This window comes from Pleurodeles waltl, chromosome 2_1 (assembly GCF_031143425.1).
Source record: "Pleurodeles waltl isolate 20211129_DDA chromosome 2_1, aPleWal1.hap1.20221129, whole genome shotgun sequence".
NCBI lineage: Eukaryota > Metazoa > Chordata > Amphibia > Caudata > Salamandridae > Pleurodeles > Pleurodeles waltl.
Genome location: NC_090438.1, coordinates 377,910,856 through 377,932,394, shown reverse-complemented (window position 1 = coordinate 377,932,394; position 21,539 = coordinate 377,910,856). Strand labels below are relative to the sequence as shown.

General features: G+C 47.0%; 1 protein-coding gene across 1 annotated transcript in view; it reads right to left on the bottom strand.

Moving 5' to 3' along the window:
• SYTL4 (synaptotagmin like 4) overlaps positions 1-15,816 on the bottom strand; it is a 585,230-nt gene extending 569,414 nt beyond the window's left edge. The window contains exon 1 of the mRNA XM_069212747.1: positions 15,390-15,816. The gene's annotated coding sequence lies outside the window, so the exon portion shown is untranslated. The remainder of the gene's footprint in view (positions 1-15,389) is intronic.
• Positions 15,817-21,539: the final 5,723 nt, after the last annotated feature.

The following is a 21,539-nucleotide window of genomic DNA, read 5'->3' as shown; positions in this document are numbered from 1 at the left end:
CAGGATACCACATACCCAAGTCCTTGCAGAAATAACACATCTGGGCAACCGTAGAAACTGTTCCTCGTGCCTTTATTCCTATACAGCTTCATCAAGCACAAAAGAGTATATCCAATATGACTGGGCATGGACACTGTGAGAACTGCTTTTGTGGATCTTATTTTTGATGCGTATTTGTAAATGTATGTTTTTTTTTCCTAATGTCTGAGTCTAATTCCTTGTTGTAGAGTTGTTGTGTTTAACTACCAGAGTGACTCCAAGAGCTAGTTGGCTGGTCTCCTGATATAGAGCCTCAGGTACAGAAAAGTTTTCAACCATCTTGAACCCACACCTGGACCCAGCCTGAGTGAGTCGAGACCCTTCAAGTGGTGCACCTCCATTCATGGACCCTTGGAAGCTGTGCTAAATGTGCCCCTATAGCCTAAATCCAAAACCCGGGACCTACCTGCTCACCGATCCACCCAAGATGCATCGTCAGTCGGCCTGACTTTGCAGTAGCTCTCACTCTGTTCTTCTCTGCAGCATTAGAGATATGATAGTCTGACGTTTTCAATGTATGTTTTATTTTCTATGTGCTACTCTGCCATCAATGATTCTTGTTACAAATAATTTTATGATTTCTAAATCAAAGTATTAATATACTTGTAAATAAACATTTGTTTCTAATTTCGAATCATGCCATTTTATTGAAAAATTTTGTTTTTCTTACTAAATAGATTTCCAAATATTATTTGCAATTTGGATAAAAATGCAAGGCACTGCAATATAAGTGACCACCCCAGGAGTAATGTTGTAGTTCTTAGTTTGGATTTTGTCATATTGTATCTGATTCAATAGCTGGTTTGTGAGGACTTTCCTTGCTTATCTATTATCTGCTGAACTTAATATTCCAAAGTCTGCTTTTATGATGCTTATATTTGATTGATTCCAGGTGAGCCCTTTAAAACTTCTAAAGCTTGAGAAAGACACACTTTCTGGTAAATGTGCTAGCAGGATCCACAACAGGGGGTTTATGTGAGCAACTGACATATCTATACTGAATCCCTCTATCAAAGGATTTTTTCCCAATACTACTAAGAATCCACCTGTACATGCTATACTAACCTTTGTCTCCTCTTCCTCATTAACATGTGGAAGCAATAGGACAGAGACCTTGAAGGCAAGTTCACCAAACTCTGGATGAACACACCGGTCTTTTAAGAAAGTTCTAAAGATCCTCCTCCTCCTGAAGCCCACCAACTAAAATGGCCTCAGACAGAATCTCTTTTGTAGGTCGTTTGCACTCAGAGGTCATTTATGTCATAAACCACATGAATAAGACTATTGGTTCAGCCAAATCTTTGTTTAAAAGTAGGCTAAGTAACTATTCCTGATTTAGAGGTATGCATCGGAACTAAAACTCTCTTCCTTCAGCTCCTTCAGCTTCCTTCAGCTCTCCTAAATCACAGCTCTTCTTGAAAGTCATTCCTCCCCCTTCCACCACTGTTGCTACAACTTTCTCCTATCCTCCTCTTTTGTTGTTACAACTATTCTTCTCTTTAGCACTTCTGAAATGACACTTTGTCCATTACCTCCCTTCTTGCTTATTGTCAGTGTCATTAATATTACCACAGCTCCTGCTTATTTTGCTGCAGCCTACCTTGTCCTCCTCAACTCTCCACCTGCTGCCCCTTTCTATTTACAACAGCATGTACACTTCCCCCTGCTAGCTGCTCCTCCTCCAATACCCCTACTCCCTCCTTTCTCTCCTCCTACAGTTGTCTTTCACAACCCTTTGCCCACTGCAGTTTCAATACTTCTTCTGATCTATCCCCTGTCAAGGCTCCTTGCTCTCAACACTCTACTACAGCTCCCTTTCTTGTCCACCTTTACCCTTGTAATTTACCCATTTAAACCTCAGCTCTGCTCAAGCTTCCTTTCTGCCTTCACAAATCACCCTGCATCTTCATCTCCTCCCCTCACCCTGCACCTACTGCTCCAGTTCGCTGGGCTATTAAGTGACAAGGCCCAACTCTTTGTAAACATTTAGGGGTCTATTCACAAACTGTCCCTTATCGTATGTTTAGTACTACTACTACAATAGTACTACTCACATATTATAAAATGATATTTGCACACATACGTGCAAAGACCTCCTCCTCTCCTATCTTTTCTACACCAAGTTTTAAACCCTGGTCTCAGATGTCTCTTGATACATAAGTATACATTTTAGTAGTAAATGTCAGAGGAATATGGGGGAGTGGCTGCGTGGCTAAAAAATTGTGAATACTTATTCCTAAATGGTAAGGGTAATGGGAAGGGGCAACCAGGGATTTAGGGACAGACATTCCAGGGATTTAAAGAATGACATTCAGGTTCAAACACCCACCCACAAAAGAGTAAGCTCATTCACAAACTGTACTTCTACAGTTACAACAGCCAGCTTGAGACTATTTACAGCTTCACACACATGTTCACTCACAGGTACCTGAACACACTCCCACAAAGATCACTGGAGGCATGGACTCACCCCATAGGCAGTAATGTTAAATACAAAATAAATTGAGAATGGATCTTAAATGTGTTGATAGACAGACAGATAGATAGATAGATAGATAGATAGATAGATAGATAGATAGATAGATAGATAGATAGATAGATAGATAGATCTGAACCTAACCTGAGGGGTAGCTTTGCTGTTTAAATGATTTGAGGTCTGTCTAATGAGAGTGGAATTTGCTGTTTGAGGCCTGGGCCTGTAAAATCTTTAGCTCAGATATGTGAAGCCCACCTCTAGCAGTTCTCTGTGTCTTGAAGGATAGTTCTGCTGTCTAAAGCCAAACCCTATGGTTCTTGTGTAACTTGTGAGATGGTGCTGAACTGAGTGTCCTGAACCTAAGTTTTGGATGTTAGATTACAGAAAAGCAAGACCTCTTTAGAGCTGAGATTTCAGCAATGCATTTAGCATCATAAAACCCCTTTAAAAGCCTGTGTTTGCCCTTACAGTCCAAGGATCACCCAGCCACTATAGAGTCAGGTTTCTTGGTGCAGTGTAACAGTCTGCTGCTGCCTCACTCAGCAAGAGCACTGATCGGCCCCATATCCTGCATCAAAACTGTCGGCTGTCCATTAACAGCCTATGACACTGTTTGGTAAATGCCACTCTAGTAGTGCCGAGTCTGCTTAGGCCTTGCTCTGGCATGGAGCACAGGTCACACTCGGCCCCATCTTTGTGGCTTGTGTTACGCTGGATTTTGGCAACCCAGCAACTTTGCGCAGCGCATATCAGAGACAGCACACACAACTTTCACTAGATTAGTAGGTAGGGTTGTTACGTGCCCAATCGTATACAGGCATGACCAGTATTTTAATATTCAACAGAAAAATCATGTAAAGCCAGTATTTTTCCCCTTATCAGTACATACTTTAATCAGCAAATGTTAGAAGAAAACACTTTAAAATGTGCTCTTCACCTGTCCTAATTGCCGCTGACTGATAATTAAAATAAACAAAGACATAAAGGCTATTTTAACAAGCATTTGCAATGCAACAGGTCTCACATTTGTGAGAGTTAGAGCTATTGGTGCTGTAAATTACAATGGCCCTCATTATGACCCTGGCAGTGAGTGATAAAGTGGCGGTAATACCGCCAACAGGCTGGTGGTAAGTACCGCCAAATTATTACCATGTCGGTGATAACTTCCTTAGACAGCCAATGTACCACACCAACTGCTAGGGCGGAAACAACACTCACCACAGCGGTAGTTGTCAACAGCCAGGCGGGAGACAAAGTACCACCCACCATATTTTGACCCTGCAATCCGACACCTTTTCCAAGGCGGTACCAATGCCATCAAAAGCCTGGCGGAAACACATCACAGAAGAGAAAGGACTCACCTTCGGAGACACAGGGAAGAACAACGCCGCCATGGAACCCGAACTGCAAGTTTTCCCGATGATCTTCTACGTTATGCTCCACCTGGAACACCAACGCCGACGAAAATGACAACAGTGAGTAAAGCCGCTTAGCACACAAGGCAGGCAGGGAGGAAAACAAGAGTGACACACACACACACCCGACACACACACACCACACACACAACCAGCTGCACACAAAAAACAATTTGTCCCCAAAAAATGGCAGAATAATGCAAGGACAACAGGAATGGATGAAAAGTGATTGTAATCAGATCAAATTCAAAATCAATAATTTGATTTGTCAATGAAACAGATATGTATACATGTACACAAAGGGACTGTGGCAGGCTGAACGGTATAAACCAGACTGAGATCGGAAAGTACGGTAAGTAAAGGGTTTTTATTTGTTTTCTCCTTTTACTTTTCTTTGGTTCAAAAAGATTACAGTCTACACTAGAGGTCTTTGGGCTGTGGTTCTTCTCTTCTTGTAACTCTGTTTTTCTTCTTCCTCTTCTTCTTTCCTAGGTCGGTGAATTCTGGGGAACTCGGGTGGCTCCAGTGGGTTACCGGCAAGAAAACAGAAGAATGCCAAGGTAAGTGACGGGGTGTTTCTGGGGTTACTCTTCCTATAAAAAGGGGAAAGGGATGTAGGGGAATAGGGATAGTGTACCGAGGTACCAGTGCATGGGATAAAAGATAGTGGTGACGGGGTTTAGTGAACACACTGTGCTCCCGGATTGTGCAAGATAGCCAGTCTCCCCTTTTATTGCTCAACCTGTGCCCCTTCCCTTTTTACCTCTCCCAACTCCCCAATTCCCTTCCCCAGTGTCTTTTTAGGTTTAAATTCTCCTGTCCCCAGGAGGGACCGTACCTTTGCAAGCCACGACCCTCCGGGGTCGTGGCTGGCTCCTCGGCTTTCTTGCTCCGGTCTTTCTCCGTGTGTGGTCCACTTTTCCTCTTCTCCTGCTTCAGCTGCTTCCTCGCCTTTCTCGTCGCTCCGCTCCTCTGCTCTTGTATTCGGCTCATACTCGTTCGCTCCTTCAACTCCCTCCCCTCGCTGTTCGCGTACCTTCCCCTTTTCTCTCCCGATGGCCCGGAAGTCCTCGAGCGTTTCCCTGGAAACAGGGAAACGCGTCATCGATGCCGAGAGCGGTCCCATGGCAACATGGGAACGCGGAACTGACGTGTCGGTCTTGCCCGACACGGAGTCGGATGACGCTGTTAGAGACGTTTTCGGGCCGGCCCGGTCACACACCCCATCCCAAGATCGGTCCTGATCGAGGACCGGAGAAGAGCAGGGGAACCGGGACAAGTAATCCGCAGGACCCTGTTGCGACCCAGGGACATGGCAAACCTGGAAGGTAAAAGGCTGTAACTCAAGGAACCATCGTAGGATTCTAGAGTTGGAATCCTTGTGGGAGGCAAGCCAGGTAAGAGGAGCGTGATCGGTATACAGTATAAAAGGTCTGCCCAGAAGATAATATTGCAAGTTCTCCACCGCCCATTTAATGGCCAAGCACTCCTTTTCAATGATAGGGTAATGACATTCTCGGGGAAGAAGTTTCCTGCTGATAAACACAATCGGGTGATCCCTACCCTCCTTATCAGGCTGAGTGAGTACCGCCCCAAGTCCCATGTTAGAAGCATCTGTGTACAGATGAAAAGGTCTAGAGAAATCAGGACATTGTAAGACAGGATCTGATGTAAGAGAGGATTTTAAACGCTCAAAACTAGCCTTTTGACCTTCCGTAAAGGGTACTAACTTGTTAGGGTGATGTTTGGATAACAGATCAGTAAGGGGAGCTGCAATAGTGGAATATCCTGGAATAAATCTACGGTAATAACCTACTAAACCTAGGAAAGAACGCAGGTCTTTTTTTGTTTTTGGGGTTGGGGCTTGGTTAATGGCTTCAACTTTCGTTACTTGAGGTTGTAGGGTTCCATTGCCTATCCTATAGCCCAGATACGATATGTCAGTATTCCCTAATATGCACTTCTTGGGGTTAGCCGTCAATCCGGCTCCTGCCAGTGTGTTAAAGATTTGGTTGAGATGGTGCAGATGGTCCGCCCAGGTGTCGCTAAAAATGACGACATCATCTAGATAGGCTGCAGAGAATGTGTGAAAGGGTTTTAGTAATCTATCCATTAATCTCTGAAAGGTAGCCGGGGCTCCATGGAGACCAAAGGGTAGCACTGTGAATTGATAAAGACCGGATTGTGTAGAGAAGGCTGTTTTTTCTTTATCTTCTGGGGAAAGGGGAATCTGCCAATAACCTTTAGTGAGGTCCAACGTAGACAAGTATTTAGCTCTCCCTAGCCTCTCGAGGACATCATCCACTCGGGGAATAGGATATGTGTTGAACAGGGATATTGCATTGAGTTTGCGAAAATCAATACAAAATCGGACTGATCCGTCCGGTTTTGGAACCAGGACTACTGGAGAGCTCCAAGGGCTACTAGAGGGTTCAATTACTCCTACGGTTATCATTTTCTCTATTTCCTCTTCTGTGACATGTTTCCTAGCCTCAGGAATGCGATAAGGTCGTAGCCGGATAGTTTGTCCTGGGGTTGTTTTTATTTTGTGACAGATCAGGGAAGTTCTCCCGGGTATTTCCGAAAAGAAATGTGGGTACTGGTTTAACAAGGAGAACAGCTGCCCCCTCTCGGACATTGTCAGAGAGGGGTTGACAGAGGGTATATTTTCCTTTTTTTTATTTACAAAGGGGAACAGTTCTATGTCTAACTCCTTACTGGGAGATACAAAACGGCCCATCTCTACTGGGCCGCCAACCTCTTCTACTGCTTCCCATTTCTTGAGGAGATTCACATGGTAAATTTGTTTTTTTTTGGGGCTGACACTTAGTTCTATGAGATAGGTGACGGGGGAGACTGCTCTAATAACCCTATAGGGTCCCTGCCATCTAGCCAATAATTTTTGTTCAGACGTGGGTCGCATTATCAAGACTTGATCATTCGGAAGAAATGTACGTAATTTACTTCCCTTATCATAATATTGTTTTTGGGTCTCTTGGGCCCTTTCCAGATGTTGCTGTACATCTTCTCATAGGTCTCGTAGGTGTGTTTTAAGTTTTGGGACATACTCTAATAATGGCCTTCCTTCCTCTTCTTCTTCTTCCTCCCATGTTTCTACGGCCATATCCAAAAGACAACGGGGTTGCCTTCCGAAAACCAGTTCGAACGGGCTATGTCCCGTTGAGGCCTGTTCGTGGGTTCTAATAGCATAGAGAACTAATGGTAATTTCTGGTCCCAATCTCTCCCAGAGTCATCGACAACCTTCCTTAATAGTGTTTTAATAGTCCGGTTATAGCGTTCTACTAGTCCGTCCGTCTGGGGATGATAAACTGAAGTTTTTATTTGTGTAATTCCTAGTACCCTACATATTTGTTTCATGAGGTTCGACATGGTGTACCCTGGTCAGTGAGGATCTCTTGGGGAAACCCTGTCTGAGTGAATACCGTTATCATAGCCTGTGCTACTGATTTAGTTGTCATGCTTGCTAGGGGAAGGGCTTCGGGGTACCTTGTAGCATAGTCTACGATAACCAAAATATAGGTGTGTCCTCTAGATGAGGGAAGTAGGGGTCCAATTAAATCCATCCCCACCCTGCTAAACGGAATGTCAGTGATGGGAAGAGGTAGTAGGGGTGCTTTCCTGGGTCTGCCTGGTTCTGTGAGCTGACACCTAGGGCATTGTAAGCAATATTTCCTAATGTGGGCAAAAACCCCTGGCCAGTAGAACTTCCTGAGGAGATATTCCTCGTTTTTTTCTCTGCCGAAATGGCCCCCTCCCGGTTGATTGTGTGCTAGAAAGAGTACTTGGTTCCTATAGGCTTCTGGGACTACTAATTGGTGTTTACGTTCCCCTGTTCTGGTAGTAGTAACCCTATAGAGAAGATTTCTTTGCACTAGGAAATAGGGACCCACCTCATCTGTCTCTTCGGATTTCGCTGTTCTCCAAGCATGAATGAGGGTAGGGTCCTCTCTCTGATGTTGGCGGAAGCTTATGGGTGCGCTACAATTCTCAGCTACAACTCTTGTGGGATGGTTGTTCTCTTTGGTCGCCTGAAATTTCAATCTCTCGTATCTTTTTTCCCTGCGGGAAAGTTTCCTGCGGTGTGGGGGACACTCAATGGGGTTACCAAAAAAAGGAGCCTCATTCCACCATTCGAGGTTCTCCCTCTGGTTTTGGGTACAATTTAAGAGTTGTTGAAAATGCATATAGTCTGTGCCGATAATACATTCTTCAATCAGTTGATCCATAACTCCCATGGGAAGAAAGTCTCTATATTCCCCCCACTCGAGCTCAACTACCATAAGTGGGTACTGCTCCTTATCGCCATGTATACAGCAGATGGTAACCCATTGACTGGAGTTCTTATCCACAGGACCTATTAGATTTTGTCGAATGACGGATTGACTACAACCCGAGTCTATGAGGGCAGAGAGGGACCGTCCATTTATTTTTATGATTTGTTTAAATTTGGCATTCCGCCCTCCAGTACATAGGACTCTGCGTCGGGTTACTCCTATCTCCATAGGTTCAACGCCATCTATTTTCCTGGGGCATACGCGGGCTATATGACCCCATTCTCCACAGTTAAAACATTGTGGTCCCTGCATTGGGTGACTCTCCCCTTGTTTACGGGGAATCGGTTCTTCCAGAGGATATCTCGGGACGGGTTTTGGTGGTGGTGCGAGGGGTTTTATGTTGAGTCTGGGTTGTAGTGGTCTCACGTCGGTAGACCTGTGGAAAGCACAGGCCAAATCTATGGCAAGCTCTGTATCCACCTTTGGATGTTGCCTTATCCAATTTTTGGTACCGGTGGGTAGGGAGTCCAAGTATTGCTCGAGGATGATTGTCTTTATGACATCTTCTCTGCTGGTTCCTATCGGGTCTAACCACTTAAGTGCTAAATCTTTAACCCGGAAGTAAAAGGTTCGGGGGTCCTCATTCTGTCCCCATTTTACTTTTCGGAACTTTACTCTATAGTACTCAGTATTGTGGCCAACCCGTTCCAAAATGCTCTTCTTTATGTCCTTGTAAGACGTGGTACCACCCGGATTAGCTGCTTGATAAGCCACCTGCATAAGTCCTGTGAGCAAAGGGGCGATGTATTGTCCCCATCTTTCCTCCGGCCACTGGGCGGAGGAAGCCACCCTTTCGTAGTTGGTAAAGAAAGAGTCCGGGTCTTCCCCCTCCTGGAATTTTTGTAGAACTGAACTGAGGACATTAGGGTGAACTTTACTTAACTTTTTCATCGCCGTCTCATGCACCAGTTGGTTGTTCAACAAGATAGTGGCCTGGCTCTTTAGGGCGGACTGTAAGGCCTCCCTATCTTCCTTAGCCTCTCGCTGGTGGGCTTCCCACACCAACTGTAAATGGCGCTGGCCTTCTGCCAGCTGTTTAATCATGTCCTCCAGAGTAGGGCTTTCACTCATTGTCTATACCGTTCTTAGCCTTAGGGCTAAATCCCACTTCTGACACCACTGTGGCAGGCTGAACGGTATAAACCAGACTGAGATCGGAAAGTACGGTAAGTAAAGGGTTTTTATTTGTTTTCTCCTTTTACTTTTCTTTGGTTCAAAAAGATTACAGTCTACACTAGATGTCTTTGGGCTGTGGTTCTTCTCTTCTTGTAACTCTGTTTTTCTTCTTCCTCTTCTTCTTTCCTAGGTCGGTGAATTCTGGGGAACTCGGGTGGCTCCCGTGGGTTACCGGCAAGAAAACAGAAGAATGCCAAGGTAAGTGACGGGGTGTTTCTGGGGTTACTCTTCCTATAAAAAGGGGAAAGGGATGTAGGGGAATAGGGATAGTGTACCGAGGTACCAGTGCACGGGATAAAAGATAGTGGTGACGGGGTTTAGTGAACACAGGCTAGGGCGAGCTTTGTAGGCAGGACCCTTTGTGAGGCAGGCGAAGTGGCACCCCATCCCCACCAGTGGTAAGAGCCATTTACACCTAGTCAGGCTCCTGTGACTTCCATGTGTGCAGCAATCGGGCACAGACCATGTACCCCATGTCCCTGTGATTAATTAGAGAACTCTAAGTGCACGGCGTAGTGCAGAGGGCTGCTGTGTCTGTAGTGTCTGCTGACGGTGGCAGTATTTAATGCACTGAACATGTCTTTCTTCTTTCTCGCCCTCCCCCCCCTTTTTGTGGTCTCCCTGTTCTTGTGTGCATTAGCAACATCAGGTGGAGGAGCTGTGCCACCGGAGCAGGAGGGAGCTGCATCCCACATGGCCCTGGAGGGAGAGACAATGGAGTCTGAAGTCACCAGTGGGATGGAGGGCGAGGGGAGCTCCACTGCGGGGACAGGAGCTGAGACCAGCGACACCGACTCTTCCTCTGATGGGAGCTCCCTTGCGGTGACGGGCCCCTCTGTGCCCACAGCATCTACAGGTACAGCCGCCAACCCCCCTACCAGCACCGCCCTCCCAGCAGCCCCTCAGCGTGTGTCCCTCGGCCGCTCACCCAGGAGGGTGGGCTTCTCCTTTGCCCCAGGCACCTCAGGCCCTGCCCCAGTCAGCCCTGCTGCCCTCAGTGAGGAGGCTATTGACCTCCTGAGATCCCTCACTATTGGGCAGTCAACCATTCTGAATGCCATCCAGGGTGTAGAGAGGCAGTTGCAACAGACAAATGCATACCTGGAGGGCATTCATTCTGGCCAGGCAGCCCAAAAGCGAGCATTTCAGGCTCTGGCCTCTGCACTGATGGCAGCCCTTGTCCCTGTGTCCAGCCTCCCCGCTCCAACTTCCTCCACCCAGACCCAATCCCCAGTACCTCAGCCTATCCCAAGAACACCATCAGACCAGCATGCACACACCTCAACACACAAGGGTGGCTCTGACAAACATAAGCACCACACATCCCACAAGCACTCACACAAGCATCATACCCATGCACACATACCAACATCCACTGCCTCCACTGTGTCCCCCTCCTCCACGTCTCCCTCCTCCCTCCCTGTCACGTCTCTACTCACACGTGCATGCACTACATCTTCAGCCACTACCTCCATCACCAGCACGCCCATCACCACACACCGCTCACGTGCACTCACCACCCCACAACCATTCACACATCCCCTGTGTCCTCTCCCAGTGTGTCTATGAGCCCTCCTCCCAAACTACACAAACGCAGTCACACACCCACCCAATAGCCATCCACCTCACGACAGCCTCCAGCCCATGCACCTTCACCCAAAGTCAGCATACGAACACCTCCTACAACCACTACCTCTTCCTCCACTCCCAAACCCCCTCCATCTACCCGTCCCAGTGTGTCAAAAAAGCTTTAACTCTCAAATGTTGACCACTTCCCTGCACCTCCCCCCCGTCCGTCCCCTAGGGCCCGCCTTTCCAGGTCCCAACCCAGCACCTCAGCCACCACATTACCGGGCACAGTGGTGCCAGCAATATCCGGATTCTGGAGTGCTCCAAGCAACAGGGCTGCCAGTGTCCCAAGGAGCGAGTCCAAAGAAGTTCCCCAACCTCTAAAATAGAAGAAGTTGCCCACATCCCGGAGGGAGAAGGCCAAAACACCTGCCACCAAGTGCTCAGCCAAGACAATAGTTGGGAGTGGCAAGACAGCTGCGCCACCATCCAAGGTGGGGAAGGGCCTGAAAAAGAAAGGCAAGTCAACGTCGCCGCCAACATGCACGGCGGATAAGACCGGCACCGCCACATGCACCGCCGTCGCAGACACCGCCGCCAGCACCCCAGATACTGAGCCCTTCACCAGCACCGCAGACACTGTGCCCTTCAGCAGCACCGCGGTCAGTGAGCCCGCCACCAGCACCGCCGTTACTCACACCGCCACCAGCACCGCAGTCTGTGAGCCCGACACCAGCACCACCGCTACTGACACAGCCGCCAGCACAGCAGTCAGTGAGCCAGCCACCAGCACGGCAGTCAGTGACCCAGCCACCTGCACCACAGTCAGTGAGGCCGCCACCAGCACCGCCGGCCCAATGACCGCTGCAAGCACCGCCGCCCCAATGACCGCCGCAAGCACCGCCGCTACTGACCGCGCCACAAGCACCGCCAGCGGCCACACAACATCCTGAGCCAGTGGCACCACCGCAGACATGGCTGCCATCCCCAGTGGTAATTCGTATGAGGTTGGTGGTCAGTTCCATGGGCCTGGGCAGCTTCGATGTTGCCCCACCGTCAGTGGAGTGTCACATCCACTACCTCAGTCCTTGGCAGGATGAAGGACTCTGGGCACAAGGTCCCCTCTAGAACCAGTGGAGAATCACATCCACTACCTCAGTCCTTGGCAGGATGAAGCACTCTGGGCACAAACCCCCCTCCAGAACCAGTGGAGAATCACATCCACTACCTCAGTCCTTGGCGGGATGAAGCACTCTTGGCACCAAGCCCCCTCCAGAACCAGTGGAGATTCACATCCACTACCTCAGTCCTTGGCGGGATGAAGCACTCTGGGCACAAGGCCCCCTCCAGAACCAGTGGAGAATCACATCCACTACCTCAGTCCCTGGCAGGATGAAGCACTCTGGGCACAAGGCCCCCTCCAGAACCAGTGGAGAATCACATCCACTACCTTAGTCCTTGGCAGGATGAAGCACTCTGGGCACCAAGCCCCCTCCAGAACCAGTGGAGATTCACATCCACTACCTCAGTCCTTGGCAGGATGAAGCACTCTGGGCACAAGGCCCCTTCCAGAACCAGTGGAGAATCACATCCACTACCTCAGTCCTTGGCAGGATGAAGCACTCTGGGCACCAAGCCCCCTCCAGAACCAGTGGAGAAAGGCATCCACCTGAGAGACCGTGGCTTTGCACTCCCCAGGATAAAGCAGTGGGCAAACCACCCACTGGAGAGACTTGAGAGACTGTGGCTTTGCACTCCCCAGGATAAAGCAATGGGCAAACCACCCACTGGAGAGACTTGAGAGACTGTGGCTTTCCACTCCCCAGGATAAAGCAGTGGACAAACCACCCACTGGAGAGACTTGAGAAACTGTGGCTTTGCACTCCTCAGGATAAAGCAGTGTGCAAACCACCCACTTGAGAGACTTGAGAGACTGTGGCTTTGCACTCCCCAGGATAAAGCAGTGGGCAAACCACCCACTGGAGAGACTTGAGAGACTGTGGCTTTGCACTCCCCAGGATACATCAATGGCCAGGGACCGCCCTCGTGGTGCTGGCGTCGTGCACTCATCCTGCTGAGGTGCCCCACCTTCCCTTCCCCTGAGGTGCCAGTTTTATTTCGATCTGATGCCCCTGCAGTGTTCTCCCCATTTCGATCGGGTATCGAGTGTGGGCCTCGTCCATGCATTTTCGGCCCAGTGGGCCACAGACTATATAGGTGCAGTACCTGGACTTGAATTTTTGGTGTACATATTTGTTTATAGTGTATATTAAGTTTTGACTAATGGATTTTACATGATTACAATCGTTCAAATCATTTCCTCTTGTCATTGCGTTCTTCCAGCGGGGGTTGGGCGGTGTAATTGTAATGTTTCAGCATGTATTGGTGTGTGTGTTGTGGGTGAGGGTGGGGGTGTTGCGTGTTGCATCTGTGTGTCACTCTCTTTTCCCTTCCCCCTCCCCTGTGTTGTAGGTGTAGTACTCACCGTGGTCATCGCCGCCGTTGGTCGTGCTCCTGGTTGAGGAGCAGGAAGACTACTGCAGGGAGTATTTGGAGTTCAGGCTCCATGGCGTCTGGGTTACTCGTGGCGTGTGTAGAGGTGAGTGTTTTCCCTTCAAATTCCTGTTTCTGTTGTGTTTTTGTTCGCATTCAATCCACCCCGGAAAAGGTGGCGGATTGGCCTGTCATAATAGTGTGGGCGGTACATTGTCTTCCGCCTGTCTGTTGGCGGTGACCGCCATGCTGTTTGTTTGTACCGTCCTGGCGGTCGGAGTGTTAAAGTGGCTGTCTATGTTGGCGGTTTCCGCCATGGTCATAATTCCATTTTTTTCCGCCGGCCTGTTGGTGGTTTTACTGCCGCTTTACCACCGACCGCCAGGGTTGTAATGAGGGCCTTAATCTCCCTTTGCTACTAAAAATGAATGTGTTCTTGTGAAATGTAACCGGTGTTCACGTAAAGTGCTGTAATACCTTTGTATTGAGTTTAGTTTGTGCTATATAAACATGCAAAAAAAAAAAAATAATCAAGCGCTCTAATACCTCTATGTCAAGTTCGTGCTACATAAAATTGGAATAAATAAATAAATAAAAAAGACCCCACAAACATCGCAAACCGCAGAATGCCCGAAAACAAGGAAGCAGAAGAAACAACATACAGCGACGAGCACAAATCGGCGAGGCAAAAGAAAACAAGGGGGTATAAGGCAAGCGGCCATGGTGGCACAGGTGGCACAGGAGTTAACAAGCAACAGCGGAAGGAGGGTCATTGGGTGAAGGGACAAGCAAGAATAGGGCTTGGGGGAATGTGATTTAAGCACTATGGACGAATCGATAGGGTGCGTGTACAGTGTCCCCGAGCTCAGCACTGTAGGCACTTTCACTCACAGAAACAGGAAAACAAGTGAAAAAAGTCCCTCAAAGAACAGATGAACATTACAATTCGTAATTATACAGTAGTTAGTCCCTGCTCCCAAAGAGAAAAAGGAGGGATAAAGAGGCATGACTGACCACTAGCAAGCAGGGATTTTTAAATGACACTGAAACAAACAAATGAAATGGCTTTAAGCCCACAGAAGTAAGAATACTAAAAGTATACTCAGGCCGTATGCTTACGCTCAACCTAAAAATTAATACAGACGATTTAATGTAAAGTTCCATTTAAGCATCACGTCCGACTCTTTGCAGAATCTTAAAACATGATTAGATGGCCTCTAGTTTTCTCTGGAAAAGATGGCAACCCTAGTTAGTATTCGGGGGTCTACCGTGTTCACACAAGTATGGAACCTCGTTTTACTGACACTGTCACTCAGGACCCCAGAGACAGAATACAGTAGGTGAAACTGTACCTATTAGCCAGCCTTGCAGGGGCTACAACTATTGACATACAACATGGGCATAACACGGTTGCTTCTCCCGTGTTTCTGGGGAATTTTCAATTTTTCAGCACAATATCTAAAACGGTCCTATAAGAATCACGTAAAAGTATTTGATATACAATAGTATGTAATCTAGAGGACAAAAAAAATATTGCTTTTCCTGTAGCTTCGTCTCTTAAAGATTAATGTATTTATACATTGTAAAGGCATTTACCGTGTAGCAGTCGAACTGTGAGGAGCCGAAGATGACGTGTTTTCCCCCGAAAACCTCAAAGATAATAATAGTTGACTCCATAAACGCTTGACAAACAAAGCGTGGTTATAATGACTCTCTATTCATCGATTCCCGACTTTTGGGATTTAGGAAGCAGGGACCCCGACAGGATTCTTATTAGAAATGAACCTACGTGGAAGCTAAAGAATACTTCCCGGTATTGCATCGAATAAAATAAAACACTAAACGTGCATTGCATGTTTACTCACCTGTAGTGCTGGCGTCAGGCTGCTCTGAGTCGGTAAGCGGGAAGTCTGCTTTTAGACTGGCCAACTGCAGAACAGTGCGTTCGGCAGGTCGTAAATCGACCTCAACATTTAACCCAGAGAGACGCTGGCATTTTGCATATTCTTTTGGGAGCCAGAACCACCGATGTCATGAGCTCCTGCAAGCTTCCCGGTGCTCAATAACTACAGGGTGCTGTGTTTTTCTGCCGGTTACTTCCTTGCTGTGGTTTGGATAAGTTTCATTTTTCTCCGAATAGTTCACGTACCTCGCCGGACTGTTTCCTTATGTTTCTCTCTCAAGGAAGTACAGCGGACAAGTGCAGAGAAACCAAAGGGGCGTGCGTAAATAATCTCGTGTACGTAACAGCTGGGTGCGCTGCGACATGCAAGTGCCATTAGCACAGTCACTGTTTGTCCTGTAGGCTGAGACAGTATTTAACCCCTGCTCGGAAAAGGGACATAGCCCTACAGGGCTTTGATATCACGTGATCTGTGTCAGTCAGACCTGTGAGGCTGGGGCGTTTCCTCAGAATAATGGCTATTGAGTTTCACCTATTAAAACAAAACACCACGCGTCTACAAACCGTAATGAGATATAAACCTGCAGGCAGCAGTATTATTAATCTGTTGTCTGGTAGGTGTGCGCTGGTTCTCTTTCCGGTAGCAATTAAAATGCCTACAGGGTGCCTTGCCCGTCGCGAGGATTACCGTGGCTCATCAACCAGGGGAAACGTTTCTCTGCGTCTCTCAAAAAATGATGACCATCTTGCAAACGTTGCCTGGATATTGTTCTATTAATGAGTATTTTGAAAGTCGTCTAAAGAAAGACATGTCATCACCCTGCCTTGAGCAGTCAGTCGCAACTACAGCTGGTGATATAACTATTCGGTTCAAAATAATAATATACAATGTTTATGAGATGTGTTCTTGAAAAATTAAAATGTCAAGTTAAGAAAATCATGATGTAGTTTACTATGCTCTGTAACTCACCCCACATGCCGCCCGTTGGACACTTAAACACAACCACTTCACTGTTATTTTGATAGGTCTTTGTTGGTGTCAAACATTCTTGCAGGGACCGAGCAACCCATTACAGTTGGAACCTTCAAAGGAGATGCACATCTTTCAAAGTTGGGTAAAAAATGCCCCAGAGGGAAAGAGAGCATACAGCAGCTCCTGATGCCATCTACTGGGATTGATGTAAAACCAATAACTAAAATGTGGCAGCATCAGTTTGGGCCCCCCCCCAAAAAAAAAGCGCAGGGCCCGAGGGATAATCACCCCTGTGCCCCCCTCTTCTGACTGACCTGTGATGAAGCAGAAAATGAAGGTTTTACATTTATTAACGCATAAACGTAGTGTGAAATAATCATGTGTGACTTTAACCGAACTAATAAAGATTGTACGGGGACAAAATGTGCCCTCAGAGTAGTTTGCCAACATTTATAAGCGTGCTTATATAACGTGATGTATTAGAATTGCACTAATCCGACATAATCGTAAACGTGTGCTATGATTTGCATGTTTGAAATGTTTTAGCTTAGCATTACTTTAGTGCAGGCTTCGGCCTAGTTGCCTGGTCTCACGGTTTAGATGCTCGTATTTTTCCAATGTGCTATTAAACGTGTATTTCTGCTTGAAGCTGTACTTTTCCACTGAGATCGTTCACATGCTTATCTTAAGGTTTCGTGCCAGCCTGGCATATTTTCTCTTTACTCCAAGGTCGATCTGCAGGTGCGGACAATGGAAGCTCTGAAAATGAGTTAATTGGTATAAAATGTTGCAACTTGCGTACCCGTCTCCAAGGATAATGTATGCTTAAGTAAAAGCTTGAGAACTGTTGTTTTTGATTGGACAATTTGAAGCTAACCTATGAACCCTCCAATGGAAGACCCTACTGGATTTGAACTGTTGTCTATAAAAACCAGGTGCACAAGAGGAAAGTAGCCATTACCAGCTCGATACCCGCCATTTTGCAGGACACCGTAGCTATTATGGCCCACTTTGCTGGGACGTCATTTTGAGAGACTTTGATGCTTTCTCTAATCGAGAGAAAGAGACTTTTAATGATTCTTGCCCTAGAGACTTTAACTTTGACTTGTCCCTTTGCATGAAGTAGTAGTTTATCTTGCCGCCGTGAGGCAATTGCCCCGTCCACCCCTGCCCCTTTGCCCCGTCCCATGCTGATCGAGAAACGGTACCTGTGAGACGAAGACTTCCTTGAATGCTGATTGAAATTGGTAAATATGAAAGGAAATTGTACAATTGCATTGTGTTTCTTTTAGGGAACCAACTGCTGATTTTGATAAGAGCCCTAGTTAGGAGTTTTCTAAATTAATGTTGCTAAATTGTTTTTGCATGAAGTCCCACATGCCGATGCTAATTTGAGGTTAGATAAGGATTCCTTTTGTCGCACGATGCAATTTGAGATCTTGTTATGCTGACTAAATGTATGCAATTAGCTCATTACAGATTATAGTATTAGTGATTTGCATTGCTATTATCGAATGCCTTGTTATTCAAATGCTGCATAGATTGCACTTGTTTCGCCGTTATGGACAGCTATTAATGTTCATATATGTTTATCATTTGGTGTTGAGACACATCTATATTGTGCTAGCTTTGTTAATATAGGAAATAAATTCACTAACTTTGAATAAACTGGTGTGGTTATTCCTGGCTGAAAGGTCAGGGTTCGCCGAAATGTATTCTGGATTAATTGTTAAGTGTTATGTTGATGAAGGTATTGCTTATGTTCGTTATTGATTATTGGATTGTATTAAATTGATTGATTAAGGGTGCCGAGGGTCCCACTTAGTCAAAAGATTCATCGGCCTAAAGAGCGTCCAAACTACAGGTAAATTACTAGAACGGAACGCTCTATCAGTAGATGGTAGCAGAGGACGGTTACGTCTTTTGGGACCCTGTACTCTTAAAGTACATGGTGTTGAATTAACGGTTACGCATTTTGAGACCCAACTCGAGAAGTTGAATTAGATTTTTCTTGGGTAAAATAGATTGACAGAATGATGATGGGCTAGGTCCACCGCGACTTTCCCGGGATCTCGGAGCTTGCGAATGGAGAGAACGGAGATGTGGAATCGGTGTTGGCGGTACTAGTGATGGTATGAGTGAAGCTAGGGTTTTGCGCTTGCACAGCTTACTGCCGCAGATGTGTGAAAAGGTTGCGAGGAATTTTTTCTTTTTAGAGGATAGCGGAGGTGCGACTCCGAGTGTAGAAGTAGAGAAGTCGTCGAACTTCATAGAAATAGCGGAGGTGCGACTCCGAGTGTGAGAGTAGGGAAGTCGTCGAACTTCATGTGCGTGTGGCGCTTCGTGCATAAAAAGGTCCACGTGGTTGTTGTTGTTCAGACGGGCCCTGCGAGGTCAAGAGACTCCGGAGTATGTTGTTTTATGTTGTGGTCTGGGCGGTTTAGTAGGTTGATCGGGCGTGGTCAACGAGTCGGTACGTGCGTTAGGGAGTGAAAGAAACTTCGACTTCGGGCTTTGACAAGATTCTAAGTGCACTAGAATAGATCATTGACAAGTTGAGAGTAGGTCTGCGGGTCAGATTTGCTTGCGAACGTGGGGACCGAGAAAGATGGAATAACTGCCGAGGCTAGTGAAAAATCCCTAAGGTCCTGAAGCGGTTGTGTTACCCTTCCTGTAGTAAACCGACAGATCTGTTTTATATTTTTGGTAGCTCGCGATACACGCAAGAAGTTGTTACGAGAGGAGCTGAGTGAAGGACGACTAGCCGCGAGGCTTTGTCAGCCGCAGTGTGTGTGAGTGTGACGTCACTAGGAGCCGCGCTGGGATAGGTTGGTTGCAGAGAAGGGTCGCGCACGGATTGGACGCAATCCGTGGGGCTCGATTGGAAGGGGAAAGGCAAGCGAAGAGTATTCCGGGAATTAAAGTCACCTATTGATTACAAACTTTGTGAAATAAAAAGACGAGAAAATGAAATTCTTTAAAGCATTAAGGAGTGCGATGAAGGGGGAGACATACATTAAAGCGAGCGTAGGAGAGGAAACGCCGCCCGAAGGCACACCAGCTTACATTGTAATGGAAGAGAAGGGGGTAGCTCCGTGTCTTTGGCTAAAGCAATGGCACAAACTGACAGAGAAACATGGGAGCGTAGCGTTCCCGATACATGGGACATTCAATATAAGGATCCTAGAGAATTTGAGATTCACGATGTACGACATGAAGGTGCCTCCAAGGCCAGCCCAGTTTGAGGCTCTAGCAATTTGGGAACTAATGGCTAGACAGCAACAGCAAAATAAGTTTGAGACCAGGATAAGAAAGGTAGAAAAGACACTAGCGGACGCTAGGTGGGATAATGCACAGAAGGTGTGGAGGTCAGATGTATTGCAGGGGATAAAATTGTTTCCCGCAATTACTAAGGAAGAAGGGGAGGCAGGTAAGAAAGCTACCTGTAAGACAGACAGGAAGTGTTCCAAGGATAGAGAGGACGAGGAGAAGTTGAGAAGAGAAGAGGAGTTAGAGGATGAGGAGTTAATAATGCAATTTCTGAATGACCGTCCACCACCTTATGCGGAGAGTGGACAAGGTCCAAGTACCAGTTCTGCCCCTCCGGCACCGGTACAGAACAGTGAAAGTCAGAGTTCAGGAGCATCATCGGGATCTAAGGACCCGAGTTTACTGTTCACCCCGCAGATACCGCAGGTGAGGAGAATATATCCAGATGTGCCCATGTTGAAACCTGCAGAAAATTATCAGCCGCAGGTCCCAAGGTATTATAGCAGCGACAATAGTACGGGAATGATTCTAGATCCAGCCGCGATGGGAGGACAGAATGGTCACAACCCAACAATGGCACAAGTTGAATCAACCCAGTTTTTGATGCCTCAAAAGCAGATGCAGGGGGGAACAGCACATGCTCAGATGACGGGGAATCAGATGGGCATGCCGGCAATGATGACCCATAGTGTGGGAATGAACATGTCTCAGAACATGGGAAATGGACAAAACCCAGACGCGATATCACTACCCATTACTGTAGGTCCACCGGTACCTTTGTACAGTCAGCCTAACTTAGGAATGGGCGGTCAGGGATCAATGCTGCAGAGTGGGACAGAAAGGAGGTGCATAGAAAACACTCCAGGGATAACTCCAATAGCGGCTCAGCCAACCGGGTCTGGGTCCTTGATGGAGTTTAGTCCCGTATGTGCTCAGTCAACACTGGTGAGGTCGAGTCCCCCACTGATAATACCTCTAACATCGAACACTGAAAAGTTGCCGCAACCATCAGTGGCAGTCGATGTGAATGCTACACTGATGGGGTTGAATGCGCAACAACTGACACAGTGGTTCAACAGTCTGAATTCCACACAAAGCTCAGCCAGTGGGAAGGGAGAAGATTATATGAATAGGATGAGGTTGAACATGGAAGCACAAGAATTGGTGAAAGGGACTATGGGTGTGAATAGGCTAGAGTCCTACTCGGAAGAAGAGCTGAGGTATCTATGTCCCAGGATTACGAAGGAAGTGAACAAGGTACATAAAAGCTTGCAGGAAATAGCCGACAAAAACGGGGTTGACATAGACAAGACAAAACACTTGAGCAGAAGCTACAGGTTGGATTTTGGGACCACAGATTTTGAACACATGAGGTCAGCAGGCATGAAGGCGCACCTTAGAGAACTGCTACAGAGTGCACAAGTGTGGAGGTGCTTAGACAAGTGGGAAAGCAGGTGGGTAAAGAGAAAGGAAAAGAGGAGGGACAGTGCTACAGAGCACAATGAGAAAAGACCACAGAGCAGCGAGGCAGTAACCATGTTACCAATGAGGGAGACAGCAGGGGGAAAATTAATACATGTACCATGGCATAGAAGCGACATTCAGTCTTTTACGGACGATTTTCCCAAACTGAGAGAGAAGCCGATTGAATGGTATCAACAGACTGATAGGTTTGTGAAGCTTGCAAAATGTCTCTGGGAAGACCTGAACACTCTATTTGAGATTGTGGTTCCGGCAGATTTGTGGGAGGATTGCAAAAGAGCGGTAGGTTGGCCGACAAGTGAACCGGAGAGAGACAGGGATACGGGTGCACCATCACCTATGGTGATGAGCTTGTACTATAAGGTGATTGAGCATTTGAAGACGAAG